At 39.4% G+C, this 17,141-nt stretch overlaps 1 long non-coding RNA gene across 1 annotated transcript; it reads right to left on the minus strand.

The window, feature by feature from the left end:
* Nucleotides 1–6,381: 6,381 nt before the first annotated feature.
* LOC139704579 (uncharacterized) lies at nucleotides 6,382–7,835 on the minus strand. The gene is made up of 3 exons (XR_011706453.1): nucleotides 7,526–7,835; nucleotides 6,666–7,063; nucleotides 6,382–6,461 (listed from the first exon to the last, which is right to left on the minus strand). It is a non-coding gene; the product is annotated as an uncharacterized lncRNA (long non-coding RNA).
* Nucleotides 7,836–17,141: the final 9,306 nt, after the last annotated feature.

Raw genomic sequence — 17,141 nt, forward strand, 5'->3', positions numbered from 1 at the left:
GAGGAGGGGGCTGAGGACTTCTAGGTGGAGATTGTGGGGATGGATTCCCTTGAACTGAACAAGCACGGTCTTCTCGTATGGCTTAGTGTGTTCTCTGGCATAGAAAGCCCCTGCTTCTTTAAAGCTGAAAGAGCAAGGCACCATGACCCTCTTTCTTCTCCCAGTTCAGAACTTCATCAGTACTCATAATTCTTTTTAAATTTTTAAAAATTTGTTTAGAATGCATTTATACACTTTGATATGTCACTCATAGGTGGGATATAATTTCTCATTTTTTTGAGTGCACATGTTGCAGAATCATATTGGTCATGCAGTCACATATATACATACAGTAATAATGTCTGTTTCATTCTACTATCTTTCCTATCCCCACACCCCTCCCCTCCCCTCCCATCACTTCCCTCTACCTAATCTAAGGTAAGACTATTCAACTCTAGTGCCCCCCAACCTTATTATGAATTAGCATCTGCATATTAGAGAAAACATTGGGTCTTTGGTTTTGTGGGATTGGCTTATTTCGCTTAGCATGATATTCTCTAACTCCAACCATTTACTGGAAAATGCCATAATTTCACTTTTCTTTAAAGCTGAGTAATATTCCATTGAGTATATATACCACATTTTCTTTATCCATTTATCTACTGAGGAACACCTCAGTTGGTTCCATGGCCTAGCTATTGTAAATTGAGCTGCTATAAATATTGATGTGGTTGTGTCACTATAGTATGCTGATTTTAAGTCCTTTGGGTATAAACCAAGGAGTGGGATAACTGGGTCAAATGGTGGTTCCATTACCAGTTTTCTGAGGAATCTCCATCCTGCTTTCCATAGTGGTTGCACCAATTTGTTGGGACTCCACCAGCAATGTATGAGTGTACCTTTTTCACCACATCCTCACCAACATTTTTTGTTGCCTGTATTCTTGATGATTACCATTCTGACAAAAGTGAGATGAAATCTTAGAGTAGTTTTGATTTGCATTTCTCTAATTGCTAGAGATGTTGAACAATTTTTCATATATTTGTTGATCAATTGTATTTCTTCTTCTGTGAAGTGTCTGTTCAGTTCCTTAGCCCATTTATTGATTGGATTATTTGTTTTTTGGTATTAAGTTTTTTTTGAGTTCTTTGTATATCCTAGAGATTAAGGCTTTATTGGAGGTGCATGTGGTAAAGATTTTCTTCCAATCTGAGGGTCTCTCCTCAAGTTATTAATTGTTTCCTTTGGGGAGAAGAAGCTTTTTAATTTGAATCCATACCATTAATTGATTTTGATTTTGCTTCTTGTGCTTTAGGAGTCTTGTTAAGGAAATCAGATCCTAGGCTTGACATGGTGAAGGTTTGGGCCTAAAAATTTTCTTCAATTTATTGATCAAAACCTAAGAATTTCACACTCATTGTGTCGTTTAAACCTTACTAAGATGCTCTCTCAGTCAGTTCAGGCTGCTATAATAAATTACTATAGGCTAGCTGGCTTAAACAATGAACATTTACTTCTCATGGTTCTGGAGGTTGGGAAGTCCAGGGTCAAGGTGCTGCCTGATTCCTGTCTCTGGTGGGGGCCACTTCCTGGTTTTCAGATTGCCACCTTCTTACTATGTTATCACATGATGGAAGGGCAGGGAGCTCTCTGTGGACTCTTTTGTATGATATAATATTATATTATATTACAAAATTAATCCCATTCATAAGGGCTCCATTTTTATGATCTAATCAGCTCCTAAAGGCAGACCTCCTAATACTATCACACTGGGGGATAGGGTTTAAATATATGAGTTTAAAGAGACCCAAACATTCAATTCATATCATTCCACCTCTGCCCCTTTTCCTTCCCAAATTCATGTTCCTGTGTACAAAAATGCATTAATTCCACTCTAATAGCCTCCAAAGTCTTAACTCATTCCAATATCAGTTCTAGTGTCTATAGCTGGAGTTCTGGAGTCTAATCCAAATATCTAAATCAGATATGGATGAGGCTCATGGCATGATTTGTCTTGAGGCAAAACCCCTCTTCACTTATAAACCTGTCAGACTAAACTAGTTTTGTGCTTTCAAAATACAACGTGGGACAGGCGTAGGATAGACATCTCCACGCTAAAAGGGAAAAATAGGAAAGAAAAATAGAGGTAATGGTTCTTAGAATGTCTAATACTTAACAAAGCAGATTTTATGAGATCTTAAGCTCAGAGAATAATTCTTTTTGCTTGATGTTTTACCTCCCAGAACCATTGGGGCTATGCTTTTTCTGTCCCCAGGGCAAAGGTCATCTGGCTTATTGAAGGTGAGTCAAGGCACCTCCCCTTAGAAACTGAGGAGGCAGCCTTGATCTCTGAATCTCCTTTGAGGCAATTCTTCCCCAATATTGAAACATTTTCAGAGCCAATTAGCTCTATGATCTTTAAGTCAGGTGACCTTCCTTCTTTCCTTCTTATCTCTTTCTCCAAAGGAGGTTTCTTGCTGGGGTAGTTGATTAAGTCTGCAGCTCCCATCCATACTATCTCTCCATCAAAGAGTCACTTGGCCACCCTCTTAGTATTCTTTTCTGGTTATACTTTCTCATTTTTTTTTTTTTTTTGCAATATGGATAGCCTGAGAATTTTCCAAATCTTGAGAGCCTAGTTTCTTTTTTTGCTTAATCCTGAAGTCATTTCTTCTTTCTTGAATTTGTGATAAACAATCAAGAGGAACCATGCCACTCTTTCAACACTTTGCTTAGAAATTTCATCAGCTAAATATCTGATTTCATCACTCAAATTCTACCTTCCACAAAACACTAGAACATGAACACCACTCAACCAAATTCTTTGCCACCTTATACCACGGTTGTCTTTTTTCCAGTTTCCCAAAACACAATCCTCATTTCTGTCTGAGACCTCACCAGAATGCCCCTTATCATTCACATTTCTTCCAATACTCTGTTCATGGTTACTTAGGTGCTCTCTAAGAAGATTCAAGCCTTCTCTGCAACTCAACTCTTTTCTTTCTGAGTTTTCACTAGAATCACTTTTAAAACTCTCCTCACTCTCCTAAATCTTGGCTGCTTCTAACATGCACCTTCAAAACTCTTTAACATCTTCCCATTACCAAATTCCAAAGTCACTTCCACATTTTTGGGTATTTTTCACAGCACTTCCACTTTTCAGTGCTAATTTCTGTCTTAGTCCATTTTAGCTGCTATGACCAGTTATCACAGATTGGGTGACTTTAACAAACGTTTATCTCTCATAGTTCTAGGGGGTAGGAATTCCAATGTCAAGGCACTGGCAAAATCCCTGTCTGGTGAGGGCCTTCTTCCTAGCCTATGGATGTTGTCTTTTCCCTGTACCTTCACATTATGGAAAAAGAGAACCAGAGCTCTCTGGAGTCTCTTTTATAATGCCACAAATCCCATGCATGAGGGCTCCACTTTCATGCTCTAACTATGTATTAATGACCTCACCTCTTATACCATCAACTTGGGGATTAGGTTTCTACATGTGAATTTTGGCAGGACACATACATTCATTCCATGCATATCCTACACAGGATTAGCCATTATGGTTCTCTCATAGGTGAAAAATGCCATGGCTGGGACAGCCATCAGCTTGTCCAGTGTTACACAGCTAGAACATTGTGGTAAAGACGACAACCAAATGCACATCCATCTAGTTTCAGAAACCTGTTTTCTTCCTACCAGTTGGTTTGAGCATGGCAGAGATATGGATAAGATTGCTTCTGAATGGGACTGGAGCAGACATGTTTTCCTATTCCCATTCCCCAACCCCTGCCCCATTTAAACTCTACCCAAGCATATATTTTGGGTAAATAACTATCTGGTGCTAAATGATAAACTCATTTGTTCTGAATTTTTTTTAATTGCTTTGTCCAACAGAGGAGTGGAGATCAATAATACCCTATTAATAATACCCTAATAATACCAATAATACCCTAATAATACCTCTGGAAGCTGCACTGGGATGATCTGCTTAATCATTTTAAATCCATTGTCATGGATTTAAAAGTGGCATGACAGGAACCTGGTGTTATGCAAAGGATAGAGATGTTCACCCACAGAAAGGCATCTGTCAGGTGTGTGCCAAGAAATGGGCAGGTGACTCCATGACACTTTGGTAGCTTTCCTAAACCTCTCCTTTAGGTTGGAAATCCATTTTTCATGTGCAAAATCCTATTGGCACAGAACTATCTGGAAGCCCCATTCTCTGGATGGCAGCCAGTGACCCCAGAAGAAGGGCTTTCATCTATGGACACGACTCAGACACCTTTCAGGTAGCATGTGCCATGCAGGACAGATGGGTATATGGCCCAGATTTGAGGGTTACCATGTGTGCTTACCTCATCGGGGCCACCGGGGGGTGGTCAAGGATTCCATTTCCTCTGCCTTCTTTCATTGAGTTACTGTCCATCTGATAGCAGTTCCTCTTATGTTTTATGGAAATATAAATCTGGATGCATTTTTCTTTGAGTGAGTTTTTCAGATTTGTACAAGCTGGATTTATCATTTATCATTGACCCCTGATATATCCACAGATATCAGTGGGATTCAATATGAGACAACCTCATACATGATAATGTAGAATAATAACAATAGCTAACACTAATAAGTGCCAACTGTTTGTCAGAAAGCATGGTCATCAATTTTCATGCCTTTTCCCATTTAGTCTTTTAAAATACCCTGTGAGTCACATCTGATTGTTGTCCCAAGCCATCCAATTTATTCAAGAAACTGAGCACCTACAACATGCCCAGCATTTCTCAGGACTGGGCAGCTGATATTAAATAGGAAGGGAGGATGCCTGTCCCCATGCTGGTGGGGAGAATAGACAAGAATGCTGAGGCTTAAAGAGATGAAGTCAAGGGCAGAGTCATCCAGTGAGACTCTTAACCCAGGGCTGCTGATAGGTTTCCTTGTTCCCACCTTAGTCTGACAGTGGAACTACCTGGGGAGCTCTACAGAGTACATAGGCCTCTGCCTGCATGGATCTGGCAAGTGGCCTTTTAGTCATGGTAGAGTCTTTTTGTTTCAGTTAATAAATAACAGCAAATTGATGAACCATCTTTCTCCAGGTAACAACTTCTAATAAATATCTGATAGATCTAGCTTGATGCATCAAAGAGGTGAGAAATGCTGTCCACACACAACCTCTCTGAGTCCTTCTAATCCACCATCACCCAGCTGTCTCTTCCTATCCAGGTGATGTAGCTTCAGGTCCAAAGATTCTGAATATTTGAGTCCCTGAAAAGGCATTTCTAAAGACAGGGTTCTTCTTTTCACCTAAACAGGAGTCTCCATGAAGCAGTAGAGCTGAGTTGGTTTTATTAGAAAATTACTTAAACTGTGCTTCAGGCTCACGTGGTCTGAGGAAGGGACATGGGGGAAGTGACTCTTTGGGGTCAAAGTTCACATTGAGTATTCCCAGGAGAGGATTTGGTTCTAGTTTGGTGTGAGGAAACTATTGTTCCTCTCCCAACCCAGGGGTTCTCCAGTGAGAAATGCACTGGAATTATCCCCAGTACTTGTTAGAGCACAATTCTGTACCTGTATCCAGGTTCTGGTCCAGGGCATCTGGCGTGGGGGCTAAGAATTTGCCTTTCCCTATTCTCAAGGGATGCAGGGGCTGCTGTTCAGTTCTCCATGTTGACAGCTAAACAATTGTCCTGTTCAAATGGGAACCTACCGGGAAGTTCCGTGGAATCCCCTAGGGGTTCCATGAACAGACTGGCTGAGAACAGAGTCCTCAAAGTGAGTTCCCCTGACCTTCAGCATTACCTGTAAACTTGGAAATGCACATTCTCAGACTTTGGCTCAGATCTACTGAATGTGAAACTCTGGATTGGGTCCATCCATGTGGGTTTTAATATGTCCCCATCAGGAGACTGACGCACACTCAAATTTTGAACCATCTCACTAGAATATCTTTTAGACAAGTCAATCGAAGGCCAGAGGTTAAAGGACTTTAATGACATCACACGATCAGCCATTGGCAAAGTTGGAATGGAATCACACTGCCTATTCTGATCATTCCATCATTCCACTGGCTCCCCTTCCAAGAATCCTGCTCAGGGTCCAGGCCCCTGGTCACTTGGAGACACAGGGGCAACTAGGGTGGGCTGTACTGATAATCCTTTTCTCTACAACTTCTTCCTACAGGCACAAATCCCTTGTTCAGGCCAAGCTGGGGAGGAGGAAATGAAAGCAAAAAGGCAAATAAGCCCAATGAAGGAGGATTGCTCACCTACAGTTTGGCAGGTCTGGGCTGCAGATCTTGGCTGTCATTCTTAGCTCAGGAACAATATGAAGAACCAGAGCACAATGTTGTAAATCCAACCATCAAGACTTTAACCTGGGAAGCAGCTGCATGGTATCTTTTTAATGCTTTGGGGAGTTCAAGATTCTCTTTGCAAGGAACAAATTTTGCAGAGAATAACCAAAGTTGTCTAAGGGCAACACAGTGACTATGTCTCCTAAAAATAAAAAAGAATTGTGCCTATAAAAGAGATGGCTGTTTAAATGGGGAAGTTTATTTGCATATAAAAAGGCATTTAAGTAAAAAGGTGTGTTCAGACTTGGCTCTGCCTCACTAAGCATCAGAAGCCCAGAATACCTTGCACTGGGGCACATTGCCCTTGGATACAGAGCCCTGAGAGAGCAAGGCTTTAGGCCCTTACCTGGGTCACTGCTCCTGTGTTCCATAGCAGCACTTCTCACACTTGAATGCACACATGCATCTCCCCCACATCTTGCTAAATTGCAGATTCTGATCATGGAACTCTGGAGCAGGGCCCAGGAGGGGTTCTGAATTCTGACAAGTTGATGGGTTTCCTTGATGTTTTGATTCATGAACCACATTTTGGGTAATAAGGTCCTAGAGAATGCCACTGAGTATGGATGGAGGACAAGTGATAGAAGTCTGTTTTACCAGTAGCATTGCATTATCCTTGAAGGAAATCAGGCACGTGGCAAGTAGGTTGGGAGTCAGGTGAGCCCAGGTCTGGATCCTTGGGAGTCTCAAGGCAGAGAGGAGGAGGAGGCTCTGGTGGAAGCATCAGGTTGGTCCTTTCTCTTTCTGTATTGTCAGAATGGGATCAGACAGGAATGTATCAGGACTTAGGTAAAGAGAAATTTCACTAATTAAATGTCCTGTAGGGCAATAAAGCTGTAATAATTGGGATTATTTTTCTACATCTATACAAGATCTCCAAAATACTGTGCAATTTCACTGGAAGAGACCACAGTACTGCAATAAGGGAGGGAGACGACTGCTATCTGGAACAAAGCTCAGACGTGGGATCTACAAGACTTTCCTAGGTCAGATTGGCAGAAAGGAATTTTCTTTGACAGGGAGGAGTAGGCTAAGCTAGGGAGAACCATTGTGGGAAAGGGATGGACAGATGGCAGTGATAAGACAGTTGAGCAGGAAATGGCCAGACAGTTCCTCTCCTCCCTTCCCTTCCTCTGGCAGAAACCTCCAGAAGGGGCTGTCCACAATGTGCTGCTGTTGCAAACTGAGGGAAAGAAAGAAACTCACCTCATATTTGATTATTCAAATCTGCAGGAGTTTTGTCTAAATTGGCCACGGAGACAAGTGTCTGTGTCTGAGCTTGTCACAGGGAAACAGGAGACCTCAGTGTGTCTTATCCAAGCTGCATGGGGAGGGTTTTTGGTTGGTTGGTTTGCAGTACACTGTCTCCAGGAGTGAAAGGGTGGGGAGGGGATTTCTTAACTGTCATTGCTCTCCATGGACACAGGCTCCGGTAAAGGTTAGCACTGTCTCTGCCTGACACGTGGGCTGCGTCTTTATTATTTGTCATTCCTGTCCGAGTGCAGTTTCCTAAAAATTAAAAACAAGACTCCTACAAAGAGAAAATGAATGTTAAGGATTAGCTGCCTATTAGTAAGAAACTCAGTGCAAAATCTTAATTGAAAGGAAATAGAGGAATAGGATTTCAACACTCCCCCCAAAAAATCTTGACATAAGTGTGCTGTTGGAGACAGCACTGACTAATTAATGTCCTGTAGGGCAATAAAGCTGTAATAGTTGGGATTATTTTTCTACATCTATACAAGATCTCCAAAATACTGTGCAATTAATTTCACAGTACCTAACCTCAAGTAATAGTAAGTAAAAGATCAAATGTAGGTGCATCCTTCAAGATAATTAAATAGTCCCTGGGGGTCTTGTTAAACCTTGCCCATGTGGTAGTAAAAATTCATGCTGCTCACTTTTTGTTTTTATATCTATATTTAAAATTTTTTTTTTCATAACATCCTCCAAATTCATAGAAAATTGTATGAACTGACTGGTTCAAAGCATATCTGATCAAGCATTATTCCAGAAAAGTAATCAAGGAGAACAGAATTTAAGGGCTATTCTTTTTATAATCATTGGCAGGAGAAAGTTGATATTATTTTGTTGTTTGATTCCCCTGGATTTTCCATAAGAAATATTTTGGGAAACCTTAAAATATGAAGGTGGTGGAAAAGAGCCTGTTTCTATTAACATCACTCCACAGACTAAAAACAGTGCAGCAAGTTTCAAAACAAAAATATTTTTCTGAGGGCTGAACAATACACTCTGTCAGTCACCCAGTGTGTGAAGGCTCTATGGCAAGGTACAGCCAAGTGGACTATTATTAGTTCTCCCATGACCCCAAAGCCCTTGTTTGCACACCCAGATGGGGCCACACTTCCTAAAACCATCAAGACCCACTTTAATTATTCTGTTAATAGAAACTTGTTGTGAGACCAGTTACTTCTTGAGTCCAATTTTTTTTTTTTTTGCTTCCAATCTCTGTTAATTCAGTTAAATATCACGTAGCTGGAGGAATCCAGCAATTTTGTTAACAAAAATAAGCTGACTTATCAGGTTTTAACAATCATACTGGAAAACAGGAATCATTTAGTAATCTTTTCAGCTCAAACATCAACAATAATGTGATGTTTGCTCTCAGCAAACCCTTCAGTGTTATAAATAATTTAAGTGCCCACGTTATTTATGGAGAAGGTGTTTTATTGGAATCCTTGTGAGACATTCATGGTCCCTGAGTAACTGAGCTCAATATTCCAGTAGGTATGGAACATGTTCACATAGGATCATATCACCAAAGGAGGATAAAGCAGGCAAAGGAGGGTAGAGAACACAGGCTTTGCATAGGAGAAGTGACAAGGTGATGAGGTGGAATGGGGAGGAGGAAGGTGTTTGGGCTTCATTTTCTGTGCATCCACCCTCACTATTTGCACTGTTTTTTCTTCATATAACCATATGACATTCAATATATTTTTATATATTTCCATATGATATTAAATATATACTTTATATATTCAGTGTGTTTTATGTGTGTGTCTCTCCCTATCCCCACCTAGATATAAGCACCATGAGGGAGGACATTTTTATTCTTTAATTAATACTCTTAGAATGTTGCCTGGTACATAATAGGAATTTAATAATATTTGTCCAATAATAGTAATAAAAAGAGTGACTAAGTGCCATCATTTGGATCTAGAATATTTCCCAAAGCTCCCTGTGTATTAAAGGCTTGGACCTCAGAGTGGTGCTATTGACAAGGGGTGGAAACTTGAAGAGGAGAGGCTTAGTGGAATGTCTTGAGGTAGTCGGGGGTGTTTAAAGGGGATTGTAGGACCCTAGTCTCTTCTCCTTCCTCTTTCTTTTTTTCTCTTTCTGCCTATGAAGTAAGCGGTTTTACTCTGCCACAGGCTCCCACTGTGAAGTACTTGTTCATCTCAGGTCCAAAACAAGGTCACTTGCTCATGGCTGGAACCTCCAAAACTGAGCCAAAATAAACCTTTTTTCTTTATAAGTTTATTATCTTTGGTATGTGTTATAGTGAGGGAATGCTGACTAACACAATGAGTGAAGCCAATTCCTTAGGAGCAAGGAACCCCGAAATTACAGATATCTGGGAATGGACAGAAATCTTGGAGAGGTTGTGCAATATGGAGCTCAAACCCATGTCCAGGCTACATGTTAAACAAGTTGACTGTATTGAAAAGGAAAACAACTTGTTTTTAAGCAGCACCTGGAAGAAGAAACCCATAGTTCTCCCCACATATGGGCAGAGGCTCAGTCCTGTCTTCTGCATTTTGCATCCATGGTTAGAAGCCTTCCTACCTGACGTCTCCTAACCTGGTCACATGGGAGCTCCCTGAAGGTCCATGCTGATTCCTGCCAGCTGGACGTTTCCTGGAATTATCTTTTCCTCTTCATCTGCTTAGGTGAACTCAATTCAGCCTTCAAGACCTGGCTGTGAAGGACCATTTTGACCTCATCCAAGAGCAGGCATGTTCCCTTCATTCTCAACCTGCAATGTGTCTTTGACCATTAATACTTTTCAGAGTGACCACAATTTCACTAGCTAAGGATGGAAACCTCAGGCTGCCACTTATTGAACACTTTATGCTGGGTCCTAAGTCCTTGATATTGTATCTCACTTGGTTCTCAGAACATCCCCAAAAGTGGTTGATTGATCACCCCTGGACAGACAGGCATTGACATTCAGGGCCATTGAATAACTCAACTATGGTAGTGATGTGGCATAAACAGAACAGTGGGATCTCAAGAGGAGTCCGACTCCAATGTTAACAACATGATTACCCTAAGCTACATTCCATCAGTTGCCACATCTGTTGGGACAGCTGTTATTAAGAGTGACCCCAAGGCCAAGAGATCTTCCTCCAACTATTCTTGCAGAATGTGGGCTTCCTTAAAGTTTCCTCCAGTATTTTTGGTGAATCTGAGAGGGTCCCTCACTTGTGCTTATGTCAAACCCCATGGCTGTCATTGCTTCCTGCCATATACCTGCTGGGCATCATGGGGTCAATGCAGCAGCTCCTGGACACTTGGGGTATGTCCGAGCTGGATTCTGGCTGTTGGGCTCCTGGTCTCCACCAGGTGTCATGCTTTCTCCTTCCAGGCACTGACCTTTAGACTGTCCACCATCTCCAGCAGGGAACAGCAGCTCCTTTAGATACCTTCCCCTGTGCCTCACCTGGGGAGCAAGATCTTGAACTGTTGAAATGTGGTCCCCAATGTAACAGTATCAAGAGGCGGCAGGACCATTAAGAAGTGACTTGATAGGTGAATGGATTAAAAAATGTGGCATTTACACACAATGGAATATTACTCAGCAATAAAAGAGAATAAAACCATGGCATTTGCAGGTAATGGATGGCGTTGGAGGAGATAATGCTAAGTGAAGTTAGCCAATCCCCAAAAAAACAAATGCGGAATGTTTTCTCTAATATAAGGAGGCTGGTTCATAGTGGGTTAGGGAGGGGGAATATGGGAGGAATAGACAAACTCTAGATAGGGCAGAGGGGTGGGAGGGGAACAGAGGGGGCACCGGATTAGAAATGATGGTGGAAAGTGATGGTCAGCATTATCCAAAGTACATGTACGAAGACACAGATTGGTGTGAACATACTTTGTATCCAACCAGTGATATGAAAAATTGTGCTCTATATGTGTAATATGAATTGTAATACATTCTACTGTCATATATAAATTAAAATAAAATTAATAATAATAAAAAAGAAGCCAAAAAAAAGAAGTGATTTGATCATGGGTCTCTGCCCTCCTGAAGGGATTAATGCTGTCTTTGGGACTGGGTTAATTCTCAAGGGAGTGAGTGAGTTCTTGCTTTAATGAGACCTGATTAGTTATCATGAGAATGAGTTGTTACAAAGTGAGGTAACCTATTATGTTTTCTCTTTTTTATGCATGCCTACTCACTGTTCTTCTTTTATGCCACACTATGATGCAGTATAAGGTCTTTTCCAGAAGTGGTTACTTGATCTTAGACTTCTAGCCTCCAAAAACGTGTGTTAGATAAACTTCTTTCCTTTAGAATTCAGTCTCAGGTGTTTTGTAACAGCAACAGAAAGCTGATCAAGACAAAACCTTTTCCATTTTATCACCTCTCTGCTGACTTAGATATGGTTTAGATAGGAGTCTCCAGGTGTGTGTGGGGGTGTCATTCAGGATTGTCTCAGTGTTGATAACTGATGAACTGAGAACATCTTTACAGTAGCCAAGGTTTGCTCAGTGGGTGTGCTCATAGGGCCTGATGATTTGCCCACGGGAAGGAAGCCCCCACCACCAGTGCACCTGAGTGCCCAGACCTACATAACTCCAGATTAAGCTTATGTCAGAAGGCACTACACACTCTTTACACGTAGGTTTCAACTGGGTCCCTGTAATGGGGTGGCTGCTCCAGTGCCCAAATTCCACAGCCTCACGATTCTATTGTAGTGCAAATAGCAATTTGGCCTCTTTTATCCACTATGGGCACATGTGAGTCTTCCACCTTGCAGTGCAGTGTTCTCCCTACACATTTGTTGAGTGAGGAAGGGAATGACATAGACATGATTGAATTGTATATCCGGTAATTTTCACTGGGTCTAGTATTGAGCCTTAATTGACTTTAAATGTGCTTTGTATTTTAAAAAGATTCTGCTCAATTTTTCTGTGAACCTAAAACTGCTGTAAAAAAGTAATGTCTATAAAAAATAAAAATAAAGACATTTGGTGTAGATTACAATTTAAAAAAAAATCAGATCATTGCTGAGTGTTTTTTTACAGTCCAAGGAGGGCTTATAACATGGCTGAAAGTTTTCTGCCAACAAACACAAATAAGTTGAAATGTTAATCTTTTCATCAATAACCACTCAACTAAGGACTCAACCAAATCTTTGGGGCTGAGTTCTGGAATTGTACAAGTATGTGCTCCCACAATTGTCTTTATCATAAAGAACTGATTTTTTCCCCATTGATTTCTAATTTAATTGCAGTGATCAGAGAGCACATAAAACCTGTCTTTTGGTATCTGCAGAGCTTTGCTCTGTGGCCTTTTTTTTTATAGTTCTGGGATGGCTTGAAATAAGCAAGATGTGTCTTAATGCTCCAAGAGCCGTCAAAAGGAAACTCAGCCCTCTCTCTGGGACTCCTGCATCCATTGAAACATCCAGGATCTCTCCCTTCTCAGTTCCCCTTGCTTCCCATAAGATGACCCTTGGGAAAGACTCTACATTGAAAATTGTCTAGAGAATCTTTGAAGCCATTTAGGAGACAGAGCTATCACCAGATGAAGCTGTTATAAAAAGAACCAATGTCAAGACCATGTTTAAAAATGGTAGTGGTAGAGCTGTCAGAGTGCCATGTTCATTAGACTGACAACCAACCTGGTTGGAATTGTCAGACCAGTTTGGCAGTAAACATATGAATAATAACAATCAAAAATAAGTGCCTGAAGTTTTCACAGCATCTTACTCTCAACAAAGCATCATGCATTCAGTTGCTTCTTGACTCCTTATGATGAATCTTTGACATCTGTTTTGTCTTGCTGCAGGAATCAGGGATTCCCTTAACCCTGCTTCTCTGTTCCACTCCCCAGCGTCCTTCTGTGGCCCAGATGTGAGTATCATGTCATGACACAGGATATCTGGGTTCTGATCCCTGGTTGCATGCTGAACTTTGCTGGGTGAACTTGGTTAAGTCTTTTGGGAGTTTTGATTTTTGAAGATTGAAGCAAGCTGGATCAAATCAGTGATTTTTCAGATGAAATATTCTCAGTGTATGAAAATGAGCTGCTTGGATTAAAGTATGGAATAATGGAAATGAAGTCATATATATATATTTTATATATATTTATTTATTTTGGGAGGGGTACTGGGGATTGAACTCAAGGGCACTTGACCACTGAGTCATATCCCCAGCCCTATTTTGTATTTTATTTAGAGACAGGGTCTGACTGATTTTCTTAGCATCTTTTGCTGAGGCTGGCTTTGAACTTGTGATCCTCCAGCCTCCTGAGCCACTGGGATTACAGGTGTGCCCCACCACGCCCAGCTGAAGTCTATATCTGATCCTCTCTGATTTCCCCAACTTTTGTAGAATCCTCTTAAGCATTCTTACAAGCACTAGGGCTTCACGGAATTTTTTGACATCACGATATGTGAGTCTCTGTTGACATTAACATTTTGTGACATTTTCTTTCCTCTTCTGTAAAAGCAAAAAAGGTTGAATTTACTTGTCTGCAAGGATTAGTTGATTTCTGTGATTCAACACCAGGGCTATAGGGATGAATGGCCTGCTGCCTGTCACAGGGTAAAAGTCTTAACTTCTCCATGCAGGAGATGCAATTTCTTCTGTGGAAACTAAGAGTGGTCAGATGTGGGCAATCAGCTCCCCACTATTTCTGAACAGTGGGGCTGTTGACTACTGGCTCCTGGGATATTGTTTTTCACACAGCATCAATTTATATAAAGCATTTCTTTGATGCCACTAATATGGTGTAAAGCAAGGATCCGACTTCATTTGCATGTGGAAATTTGCAAGCACCACTCCTTGAAAGAACTGCCTTTATCCTCATCAAATGGTCTTGGCACACGGGTTGAAAATCACTTGATTATATTTGTGAGGGCTTAAGCCTGAACCTGTTATTTAACTACATTGGTCTATATGTTTGTTTTTATGCTGTTATCACACTGTTTTTGATTGCTGTAGCTTTGTAGTAAGTTTTGAAATCAGGAGGACTTCCAACTTCGTTCTTTTTCAAAATTGGTCTGATTATTTGGGGTCCCTTGAGATTCATATGAAGTTTTAAATGGATTTTTGTCACTTCTGTAATAAAATGCCATTGGGATTTTGATAGGCATTGTATCACATCTATAGATCACTAGACAACCTAAATCTTCTGAGCCATGAACAAAGGATGCTTTTCCACTTATTTCTGTCTTCAGTTTCTTTAAGCAAAGTTTTATAGTTTTCAGTGGACAAATCTTTCACCTCTTTGGTTAAGTTTACTCACAAGTATTTTTTTTATGCTATTGTAAATGGTATTGTTTTTTAAATTTATATTTTATATAATTTATTATTAATGTATAAAAATACAATCAATTATTGCATATTGATTTTGCTTCCAGCAACCTCACTGAATTCAATTTTTAATTTTAATAGTGTGTGTGTGTGTGTGTGTGTGTGTGTGAGAGAGAGAGAGAGAGAGAGAGAGAGAGAGAGAGAGAAAGTTTTCTACATATTAGATAATGTCGTCTGTGAACAGAGACTTTTTTACTTTTTGTTGGCCAATTTGGATGCCTTTATTTCTTTTTCTCACCTAATTGCTGTGGCTTGGATTTATCATACTCTGCTGAATAAGCATGGTAAAAGTAGACTTTTTTTTTTTTTTTTTTTTGTCTTTTTTTCCTCTTCTTTAATCTTAGAGGAAAATATTTCAGTCTTTCATGCTTGAATACAGTGTCAGCTCTGGGTTTTTTTAATATACAATCTTTACTATGTTTTGTTTAATAGTTTTTAGTTGTTGATGTACCTTTATTATTTATTTATTTATATGTGGTACTGAGGATCGAACCTAGTGCCTCACACATGCTAGGCAAGTGCTCTGCCACTGAGCCCCAACCACAGCCCAGCCTTTACTGTGTTGAAGTAATTTCCTTCTACTTTTAGTTTCTTGAGTACTTTCATCATGAAAAAATGGGGAATTTTTGTCCATTTTTAACCTCAGTTGAAATGATCATGTATTTTCCCCCTTTATTATGTTAATGCCAATTTTTGTATGTTGAATCACCTTTCATTCCAGGAATAAGTCCCATTTGGTTATGGTATATAATTATCTTAATATGCTGTTGAAATTGTAGTATTTATTTTGTTGAGGATTTTGAATTAATATTTATAAGGGCTATTTATCTATGGTTCCCTTTTTCTCATAGTGTCTTTGTCCTTCTTTAGTGCCAGAGATAAGCTGCTCTCATAGAATGAGAAGGAAGTACTCCTATCTCTTAATATTTTGGAGGAGTTTGAGAAGTATTGGTATTAATTCTTTAAATGTTTGGTGGAATTCATCAGTAAAGCCATTTACTCTTGGGCTTTTCTCTGTTGGGAGGTTTTGATTACATAGTCAATCTCCTTACTACTTACAGGTGTATTCAGATTTTCTATTTCTTCATTATTTAGTCTTGGTAAATTGTGGATTTCTAGGAATTTATTAATTTCATCTAGCTTATCCAAAGTGTGTCCCAAAATTATTCATAAGATAAAAATCCCTTTTATTTCTATAAAATCAATAGTGATGATCTCTCTTTCCTTTCTAATTTTACTTACTTGAGTCTTTTCTCATTTTTTCTTAGCTAAAAGATTTGTCAATATTGTTGATCTTTTCAAAGAACCAACTCTTGTTTCTTTAAATTTTTTTTCCAAATTTTTAGAAATTATATTTATTTCTTCTTTAATTTTCATTATTTCCTTCCAACTGGTAGCTTTGGATTTAGTTTGTTCTTCTGTTTCTTTGAGGTATACAGTTAAGGAGATCACTAGAGATTTCTTTTTTAATGTGTTTCCAGCTATTTATGTCTCTCTTCACATTGCCTTTACTACAACCCATAAGTTTCTGGAATGTTGTGCTTTCATCTTAATTTGTCTTTAAGATACTTTATAATTTCCTTTGTGATTTCTTCTTTGACCTTTGACTGTTGAAGAGTATATTGTTTAATTTCCATATATTGCAGATTTTCCAGTATTCTTCCTTCTGTCAATCTCATTTCATTTCATTGTGATTGGGAAGAAGACTTTTTTATGATTTCAAACTTTTAAACTTATTAAGATTTGTTTTGTCTTTTTAACATAATCCTGGAGTGCATGCCAGGTGAACTTGAGAAAAACATGTATTTTGTACTAAAATTATACATTTTAGGGGGTGGAGAGAGTTTATTGTTTTTTTGTCTGCTAGGCCCAGTTACTCTCGTGTAGTTCAAGTCCTCTATTTCCTTATTGAGCTTATATGTGGTTGTTCTATTCATTCCTGAAATATACTACTATTGAAATATACTACTATTATCATAGAACTGTCTCTTTTTTTCTTTAATTCTGTCATTGTTTTACTCAAATATTTAGGAGTTCTAATGTTTAGTAAAAATATATTTATAATTGTTTTATCTGTTTGGTGATATTATCTAATGTTTTGTCTCTTGTAATAGTCAGTGAACATACCTACACTTAGAATTTTTAATTGATTCTTATTATTTATACTGCTACTATAACAATAATGCCCTATGGCATATCACATACCATTTCCCCTGTGTGCCTACACAGGTCACACGGTGGTGGCATTTAG

Source organism: Marmota flaviventris, chromosome 2 (assembly GCF_047511675.1).
Source record: "Marmota flaviventris isolate mMarFla1 chromosome 2, mMarFla1.hap1, whole genome shotgun sequence".
NCBI classification, from domain to species: Eukaryota; Metazoa; Chordata; class Mammalia; order Rodentia; family Sciuridae; genus Marmota; species Marmota flaviventris.